Consider the following 10,510-nt stretch of genomic DNA (forward strand, 5'->3'; position numbering starts at 1 on the left):
ATCTATCTATCTATCTATATATATATATAAAAGGATAAAAGGAAGCAAGTGGGCAATGTTTGTCTGTGTCTGTTTCAATGTTTGTCCCACTGATGATGTCATAGGCATTGTGACATCACTGATGATGTCACAGGCATTGTGAAATCACTGATGATGTCACAAGCATTGACATCATCAGTGATGTCATAAGAGCAATGGGGATGTCATCAGTGATGCGAAGTTGGCAAACAATGTCTATGACATCATCAGTGATGTGTGACATCATCAGTGATGTTTTGGTCATTATTGACCAAAACATCTTATGACATCCCTGATGATGCCATAGGCACTGATGATGTCATAGCAGTCGGCAAGGCCACCAGTCTCTTTTTGAGGCCAATGCGGAAGTTGCCATACTCTCAAATGGCCAGTGGGGGGCGCAGCTTGTGTAACATCATCCCTGAACGTCCATTCAACTCTATGTGAAACGAGCCAACTTCTCTCTCGTTCTCTGTCTTAAATAAACACTTTACAAATGAGTTTATGGTCTGAAAAAACAATTTCAAGTATTTTTCATGCTCTCAAGGCTCCAATTTTTTTAATTATAGCCCCATTTCGAGGAAAATAGGCGATATACTTCGGATATTAGGAAACAGTAATACCTCCGCCCGTTAGAGGCAGCAATGTGCCGCAAAGGCATCTAGTCTGCGGAAAGTACACGAATAAGAAAACCTAGCAAAACAAGGCTAGTATGGCTAGCAGATAGCAAGTCATACTTTAGCAAATTATCAGAAAATAGCGCTACTTTATGATATTTTAATAATGTTAGTAGACACACGTAACTGTATAGATGGCATACATGTAACGTGACGCTCATAACATGGCGGACCATTTAACGTTATCTAACGGTATGTAAAGTAGCCTAACGTTAAATGGTCTGTCCATGTTATACAGTAAGCGTCATAAGGTTATATGTTAACGTAACATAACAAGTTTTTGCAGACTTGAATGCTGTTGGTCGTTTGTTCAATTTGCTTTTCTGTATGGTATTGGACATTTAAAAATGATACATACTTGTCTTGAGGCATCCGCCAAGCTCAGCAATTTGTTATCCTTATTTTAAAACATACTTTATCAGATCGATATAACTCAACATAGCCTAAGGTCTTGCACGAATATGTCTACTGGTAAATTAGGCATATATAGATAATCTACCAAGCAACACTTGATACAAATATAGGTAACCATTTCACAGCAGTACAGTCTACCATGGTGGAAAATTAACCATTCTTTAAGTTTGAATGATATCAAAATGTTGCATGGTGTAGCCTTTGTTTATGTCGAATTGTTACAGATAACCATATTTCAATAAATATAAATCATTCGTTGATTTGAAGCAGTCGGTTGGTTCTCCATCTTCTTTCTTCTTCCTGGTCATTTGGTCGAAGCTGGTTCACTCGACATCAAATATCTTTATATCACATCTTATTAACAACCTGCCTGCTCTGACCAGACAACTATAATGGGCTTGTTCTATGAGATTTGCGGTACATTCGGGTACATGATTTAATTAGCACATAGCCTACACAACAAGGTTCTTTGTTGGCAATGTTTATTGACAAAAACACACTGGCAGATACATACCAAATGGTTCAAAGTAAATATATCAAAAGTCTCAAATCTGTCAGCATTCATTTAGCTTATGTTATTGCAATATCTTAGGTTGAACAACTGATGATCAGCAATATTCTCACAGTAATATGCACATGGGAATCAAAACGTAGCATTCATTTTCACAAATAATTTGACCAAGGGACAATGTGCCTCTGTTCTGTTGTGCTGTTCCTGCTCCACCATGGTACTCCGACGGCCATCCCTTGAAGAAACAAACGACACCGTGTTATATTAATAACATAACGCCACCAAATTTCAGTTAAAGTAGGCTATAACGGTGCTCACACGTTAGCACACGATGCTAATCGAGCTAGCGTTAGCTTACAAACATGAGCATCACTCAAACAGTCCAACGAGTCCAACATAGCAGAGCACCAAGTGCGCGACCAAATCCACCTCAGTTATAAATTTTAGAGTTTGCCCAGAGATAAGTATAATAGCAGTTTACCTTGTGGAGGCTTAGCAGCAGCTAGCAGGCTGGAGACTCACACCAGGCACAATGCACCAGGATCACACCACACCATGGTCTCTTGGCCAGGCCCCGGACAAGACGGTGGTCGGCTGGCTGGACTCCTACTCGCCCATACCTTCGGACTAAAAGTTATTATATTTGTTGTCCTGGACCATTTCACCACTGCAACCAGCCAGCCAGCGAGCAAGCTAGCAAACAGAAGCGAACAACAAGATGGCAGTCGTTCAAGCCTGTGAGACAAATTCGGAAACTCCCCCGGCAGCCGCTAGGGGCAGCCGCCCCCTCCTCCTTCTTCTTCTTCTACTAGTGTTTAACAGCCCTCTCTCCCCGTACTTCCGTGTAAAGTTAATCCATTCAACCAATCAACGATGAGCAGGAAGCGGGAGATTCAAGCCTCATTTTGTTCCATCAAAACCCAATGGGTGACGTCACGCTGACATTATCCAGTTCTATTATACAATCAATGTGTCATAGGCATTGTGACATCATCAGTGATGTCATAATATGATTTTGGTCTATAATGATGTCACTGATGACATCACTGATGATGTCACAATGTCTATGGCAATCAGTGACATCATTATTGACCAAATCATCATACATCACTGATGATGTCATAGGCACTGGTGATGTCAGAGGCATAGTCTAGGGAATCTGTGAGAAAAAATGACCCAACCTTAAAGTAATTGCAACATAAATTATTTGTGTTGTATTCAGCTCTTGAAACCTTCCAATTTAACATACTGAAAATCCCAGAAAATCCCAGTAGTGGAACATTGTCAAAATTGGCATTGTCTCCACAAAGGAGGTGATGTTTTCGGTGCCGTTTGTCTGACCGTTTGTCTGTTAGCAGGAGGATTACGGCAAAACTAATGGGCCGATTTTCATGAAACTTGGTGGAAGGGTGTAGCATGGGCCAAGGAAGAACCTATTACATTTTGGGGCGGATCTGATCCGGGTCGGCTCAATGGAGGGGGCGGGGCTAGGGAAAAGGGTCCGTTGCAGGTGGGAGGGGGTGTGGTCAGGAAAGGGGCGGGGCTAGGGAAAAGCCCTACCAAACATACTGTAACATAACCAAACAAAACATAAATTATAGCTGCTGCGCAGCAAGGGGTCGTCGCCGGGCAAGTCTCAAGTCTTTTAGCTATAGTCCAAGTCGCGTCTCAAGTCTTTAGTCACAAGTCCAAGTCAAGTCTCAAGTCTCTTATGGATGAGCTTTCTATGATCTGCTGCATGCAATCCAGTCTGCTTAGATTAGAACACTGCCGTTCATGACAGGGCTGGGGCAGAAGGCAGCAGGTTAAGTACATGGCAGTTGAACATAGAAGCGGAGAGAGTAGGGACAGTGGAGGCAGACAGAGATAGACAGAAAAATTGTTTATTTATACTTTGGCATGTATGACATTACCGATGACATGACAGCAACAACTATGACATCACCCACCCAGTCTGCTCAGCCAGGAAGGATGACATCATTGATGACATAATCACTGATGACATCATTGATGACATCACTGATGACATCACTGATGTTGTCATTGCTCAAGTGACATCACATCATTAGGTATAGCTGGTATATAATATCTGCTCCTGGAGTTGTTTGAAACAGTCACTGAAGAACTAAATCTATAAATGAAAATAAATAAACTGACAGTCAGTTTTGGTGGAGCAGGAAGTCCTTCATCACTTGTGTTAGTGGTAGGGAGTGGACTTGGTTCAGGCGATGTGTCCCCAGTGCTTGGCGGATCCGGATCCGACACAAGTGGGCCAGACTGCGAGGATATCTCTTGGCCTCCAGAAAGACCCTGAGAGCCTCAGGATCCGCCCTCTCCTCCAGCTGTGCCTGCTCTGTGGTCACCAGGGCCGGGTCAGCACCGTGGTCCAGCAGCAGCTGGACGAAGGCCGTGTTGCACCTGTTACACAGCACCTTATCCAGCAGGAGAGAAGCCACATCACGGGTCAGAACGTCAGCAGCCTGGAGCAGCAGGTGGAAGCAGTCCAGTTGGTTGCATGCAGCACTGATGTAGAGAGGGGTCAGGGTGTATATGCCGTGTATGCTTCTGTTAGGGTCGGCCCCGGCTTCCAGCAGGATCCGGACACAGTCCAGGTGACCGTAGTACCCGGCACCGTGGAGAGGTGTCGGTTCATACTCATCAGCTAGGTCTACCTGTGCTCCCTGTGTGATCAGGTAGTCCACACAGGCAGCATGACCCAGCCAGGCTGCGAGCACCAGAGGGGTGCAGCTCATTGATCTGCCTTCTGAAGTGGTCTTCCTGCAGCAGGCTCCTCAGTGTGTCCAGGTCTCCTGCCCTGACGGCATCATAGAGCTGCGTGTCACCATGTCCTGCTTGAACAGCCATTCCTTCAGATGTGTCACTGTACCACACTGACTTGTATGCTGTGTTTTCCACCACTTATATAGCCTCAGCCAGGAAGGATTTATGACATCACTGATGACATCACAATTGCTCAAGTAACATCACTGATGATGTCACAAGTTACTGCTTTTATGACATCACTGATGACATCACAACCTCTTATGACATGACTGATATCACAATGCCTCTGACATCACTAATGATGTCACAATTTATGACATCACTGAGACTTTGTGTGTGAGAGTGAGTGGATTTATGACATCACTGATGATGTCATCAGTGGGACAGAGAGACAAACAGACAGAGCCCTAGCTCCCTTAGATAGGATGTGCTAATTTTTTATGTATTTCCAGACACTTTTAGAGACACTGAGGGAATAAATTCATTACCGTAACACTTTTTTAATTGGAAATATGAAACAACAATTTTTTTTTTCCAATGGCAAGCACTTCAATATGCTCAAGGGTATCACTCAAAATGTCTATGATTAACAAATACGAAGTTGTAGCTAACATTGTGAGAAATGCCATGTTGTATTACGACTACATCATACTACTACTACTACTACTACTACTATGAGGGAAAACAATCTGTTCTACTTAAGAGACTCAACAACCATTTCTGTGGATTCCTTGCCCCCAAAAATGTGGAAATAGACACCAAATTTGTAATTCTAGGTCTAGTTGGAGTCAAGATATGGCCACAATTTTAATAATGGCAGCCATTTTGAAAAAAAAACATAATTTTAACATACTTTCACTAATGGGATTTTCTGGGATTTTTACTACAGTGTTTCGGGTATCAATATAAACATAAAAATGTGAAAATAAATTCTGTTGCAATTAGTTTAAGGTCAAACCTTATTTTCCCTAGACTACTTGTCAATTACAGTTCAACTGGTACATTCCACATCCGCCCCAATGAAACCATAAATGGTCAATGCCAATTACCACATGACGCATATAAATGAGCCTGATTATCAATTGAACAGGGACATTGCAGGCAGGTGTGCGAGCAGTCATTGGATAGGTTATTTTAGTTCATCCTTAGTACGGAAGCAGCGCAGTTTGATAAATGAGACCCCAGAAGTTGTCACCATCAAGCAAAACATGTAAAAATATAACGCCCTCTTTTCATTGTGTACAAAATGCCAGTAACCAAGACTTCTGTGTCACAGCCAAGCACAGGGTGATTTATGTTTCCACCCCCGTGGTTGGTGCCACCGACCAGATAGTCTTCCAAGAGAATCTCATATCAACATTCCAGACATTGTACCGAGAAGAACTGGAGGAAAGAAATTCCACCTCAAGCAAAAATGGAACAATGCAGGCCTACAGTCAGTAACTAAACAGGGATGAGAAAAGCACAAAGAAGATGCACGTATTGTCAGCAAACAAGGGCCATCTAACAGAGGAGAGACAAGAGCCTGTTCCCTTGCCACTTGTTCTGGGCTCAGTATGCACACTGGCCTTCCTTCTGCCAAAACCGGCTAGCCTAGCTCCTTTTTATGGTGTCTGTCACCTGAGCAGAACAGCTAACAAAAAGTAGTGAAAATCACCTGAAAACCAAGATGGAGGGCAGACACCTCAGATTCGAAAGCGGAGAGTTTGCCGAAATCATTATAATATAGGAGGGTGAAGTGACAAGGAAAAAAGAATATAAAGAATGCAAGCGCAGACAGTGCCAGGATACCGCGAGCGTAGCTGCATTGAATGTGTGACAATGAAATGAATCTGTTGCCATGACAGCGTGACCCCCCCAAAAATAGACAGGTTCCACACACCTTACAGGAAATACTGACAACAGGGAAGGTGGAAAATGCACCTCTGAAGTTCCAGATAGGCACAGAAAGAATTCTCAGACAGACACGGATCTCATTTGGCCTAGAAGCGTGAACTATCAACCAATAAACAACATCCTGTCAATTCATGTCAAAATACACACACAAAAATCTTTCCTTTTCATTTGAGGATTGTGCACCTTGAGGCAAAGTGACAAAGCACAACACGTATACAGACTTCAGGAAATGAAAACGGTCGGAGATGAAACGTTCTGCAGACGGGAAATGAGGTCAGGGCTGTGGCTTGTTTACCTGGCATCCCCTCGAGGGCGAACAAACAAAAAGTGTGCCTCCGGCTCCATTCCACAAGACCTACAAAGTCTAGCTACGTGACAATGCAACAAGGAAAAAACTGTTTTGAACTGTTTTGGATTTTAACTCTAAGCGGAGTCTTTTAGAGCGGTTTTCTGTGTTGCATAGGTCTAATAGCCTAAAACACAACCCTCCTGAAAAGCAGCTGTGGGAATAGGCAAGTAAACAAACCTGGAAGGGAGGGTGAGCGAGAGGTGTAGAGGAAGAGGAAGCAGATGGCCGCCTAGCGGGACAGGCACAGCCCAGGTATGGGACAGGAGAGAAACACGGCTACCTGCAGGTCACACACTCACCTCCTCTCTTCATGTGAGGATGCTTAACAGACTGGTTAGGTTACCCACCCTGTGTGCTTGGGCGTATTATCCCTCCCACTGTCACATAGATGGATTTGGAATAGGAGTGTGGTATTTTCATTTTCAAGCATCAGCATAATCAACTTGGAAAGTGCACTCATTGCTCTGCCTATGTTTCTTTAGGCTACATCTTCCTCTCGGTTTTCAATCAGAAGTGGACATAATTATATCATGTGTGTGAGTAAACTGGCCATATGATGTATAGCTAATCAACTGTCAAACGTACTGTGAGAATGACTCCAAATTAACCCAGGTCATATTTTGAAGAACAAGGATTTCCCACCAAATGGGACAAGCATCAAAATGACATAAAAAAAACTTGAATGTTGAGAATAATAGGTTTTGTTGTATTTTTGCTGTCAAAATAGACGTCACAACTTCATCGTGCACGTTAGGTTTCCTCTGAGCCTGAACTAATTAGCTAACGGTACAAGTTGAAGCCAATGCTGTATTGAGTAATATTGTAGCTACTTCCGTGTTCTTTTGATGGACAGTGAAACACGAGTTGCTCCATTTCCCCTCCCTTTTCCAAAAAGTCACCTCGACCCTGAAAACTGCACTTCACTCGAGTTTGAAAAGTGAAAAGTAGGCTACCATATGTTCTCAATCTACTGTACAAAGTTAGCTAACTAGCTTGCTAACTTTGATTGGAGCATCAGCTAACCAAGTCGGTACACTATTTTTCGGTGACAACATTGCCGGTGTCCTGTCTGAATGCATCTCCCTAAATCAATTACCTTGCTCTGCATCCTCCATGCTGAAGCCGAGCGTTGTTATTCTGTCACAGTGGTGGTCCAAAAAGCCTGCAGGTTGCACACTTGGCTGGGCTGCCTGCCTGCAGCAGATCTTCCTGTTCGCACTGACATGTTGCCAGGCGGCAGCTCGCCGTGGGGTGGGGTCCGCCGTGACGTCAGCGCGTAGCCGTGTAAACAGAGGTGAGCACGTGGATCAAGTTTTGGACTGGACCGTCGTTAACAACCTCAACAATTATACACAACAGCTGTATGGCTTGCATCGACGACACGACATGGCATGATGACTGATTTTAGTGGAGTTTAAATAAGATGAACACAACACACGCATCTCTGTCGTACACAGCACAGTATATGAGGCTGACCCCCAGTTCAAGTCCAGAAAAAGCAAGCTCTGGAAAGACAAGCAAATAGGCTATCAGCCTACATAGCCTAGAAAGAAAGAAAGAAAGAAAGAAAGAAAGAAAGAAAGAAAGAAAGAAAGAAAGAAAGAAAGAAAGAAAGAAAGAAAGAAAGAAAGAACTGAACCACACACTGTAGGGCAGGCTTATATGCTTCATTTTTCCTAGTAGGCTGTGTGTGTGTGTGTGTGTGTGTGTGTGTGTGTGTGTGTGTGTGTGTGTGTGTGTGTGTGTGTGTGTGTGTGTGTGTGTGTGTGTGTGTGTGTGTGTGTGTGTGTGTGCCAGTCTGATATTGTGAATAGTTTACAGTGCATATTTGCACATAGCTATCTTATTCTTTCACTTGGCTACAACCTGATAAATGTGATTAGCTGGCAGGCGCATACAGTACTTGCACTTAAAACCTTTGAATCTCAGCAAATATGATAATGCTATAGGCCTATATTATGCTATATATTTTTGTTGTAGCCTATTGTTATACCAGTAAATATCTATGATTCCAATTGATTGGTGTATTATCAATTGTCCTTATTATCTATTATTATCTATTCTCTGCTGCTGAAAAAACTCAGTTTGCTCGTGGGAATTTAAAGTTTAATTTAATATCATGTAATTTAGAGCTCAGGAGGTAGAGCGGGTCATCCACTAATCGCTTTGGATGAAAGAGGTGGTTCAATCCCCGGCTCCTCCAGTCTGCATGTTGAAGTGTCCTTTGGCAAGATACTGAACCCCAAATTGCTCTCGATGGCTGTGCCAGCACCCTGCGTGGTAACCTGCCGCCATCGGTGTATGGGTGAATGTACCTACTGATTGTAAAGCACTTTGGCTAAAAGCGCTATATAAGTGCAGGCCATTTACCATAGTTTTATTTAGTTTAAATTCAAATGTCATGATATATGATAATATAACTAAATGTGTGTGTGTTTGTGTGTGTGTGTGTGTGTGTGTGTGTGTGTGTGTGTGTGTGTGTGTGTGTGTGTGTGTGTGTGTGTGTGTGTGTGTGTGTGTGTGTGTGTGTGTGTGTGTGTGTGTGTGTGTAAGGCAATTGTGAACCTCCACTACCAGAAACAGGCCTCCTGTTTGTTTACATGGGGTGTATCTCTGTTAATGACAAGGTGATTTAAAAAATAACTGAAGAAATTAGTGAACACTTCATTGCCATGAAAGAGGCTGTCACAGAGCAGCACTTGCATTGTGAAGTAACTGAAGCTTGTCTTCTCTTATTTATGTAATAATTTCAAAATCCTTTCCTCAAATGAAAAACTGCAATATATTCTATCTGAAAAAGGGTGTGACACACTTGCAGCAAGTTTTTAAACAAACATTTACAATGCAAAAATTGTGGGAATGCAGCCCTTTTAACCCTAGAAAATTAATCCATTGATTTATTGATCACCTGATTTGATATTTGACCATTTATTGCTGTTATGGTTGCTAAGTGAATCAGTTTAGATTTGGTTTGGTTTGGAAACATTGTAGGCTATATGCAAACCAAGCCTCTGGATTGGATTGAAATGGGGACTCAGTCTGAAATGAAAGTTTATAATACAACTTGGAATTTCCCTGGAAGCCTATATTGGTCATCAACCAAACCCCCTCTGCATGCCTGATGTTACTGAAGTGTATTATAGGATTTAGCGGTCCAGAAAACATGTTTCATTCCTGCACTTTCATTCCAGTGCTAACTCATTTGTCTCATTTAGACAAGGCAGTGGGGGGCTATATGGCGTACAACCCCCCCCCCCCCCCCACCCTATTGCAACCAAAACCACAGTCAAATCCTACCCTTGTTCACACGCTGTGTGCAAAGCCCTTAATTGGTCAGCATTGAAACTAGACACCCAACTATGTCACTAATCACACACACACACACACACGCACACACACACACACGCACGCACGCACGCACGCACGCACGCACACACACACACACACACAGAGAGAGAGAGAGAGAGAGAGAGAGAGAGAGAGAGAGAGAGAGAGAGAGAGAGAGCGAGAGAGAGAGAGAGAGAGAGAGAGATTGTGTTCATATGAAAGCCTGCCACCTGCTGGACCTCGCGATGTCAGGGAGCAGAAACGCCACCCTGAGATAGCCTACTGTAGCCTATTATGTGTGGTGTTACTACATAATACGTCGGAATATTTTACTGCAGGCTAGACATGTAGCCTAATTTTTAAAGGTTCATTAGCCTACAGGGGATGCCTATCTCACATTCAAATGGAAATAAAATTACATTAATACTAAAAGTGTTCCTCAAATTGTTTTATTGTATTTTATTATGTGTTCTAGGTATTCTGTTATTATCTTAGTAGGCTATATCCTTAGTATAATATATATAAACTATAATT

The sequence above is a fragment of the Poromitra crassiceps genome, assembly GCF_964638095.1.
Source record: "Poromitra crassiceps genome assembly, chromosome: 11".
NCBI lineage: Eukaryota > Metazoa > Chordata > Actinopteri > Beryciformes > Melamphaidae > Poromitra > Poromitra crassiceps.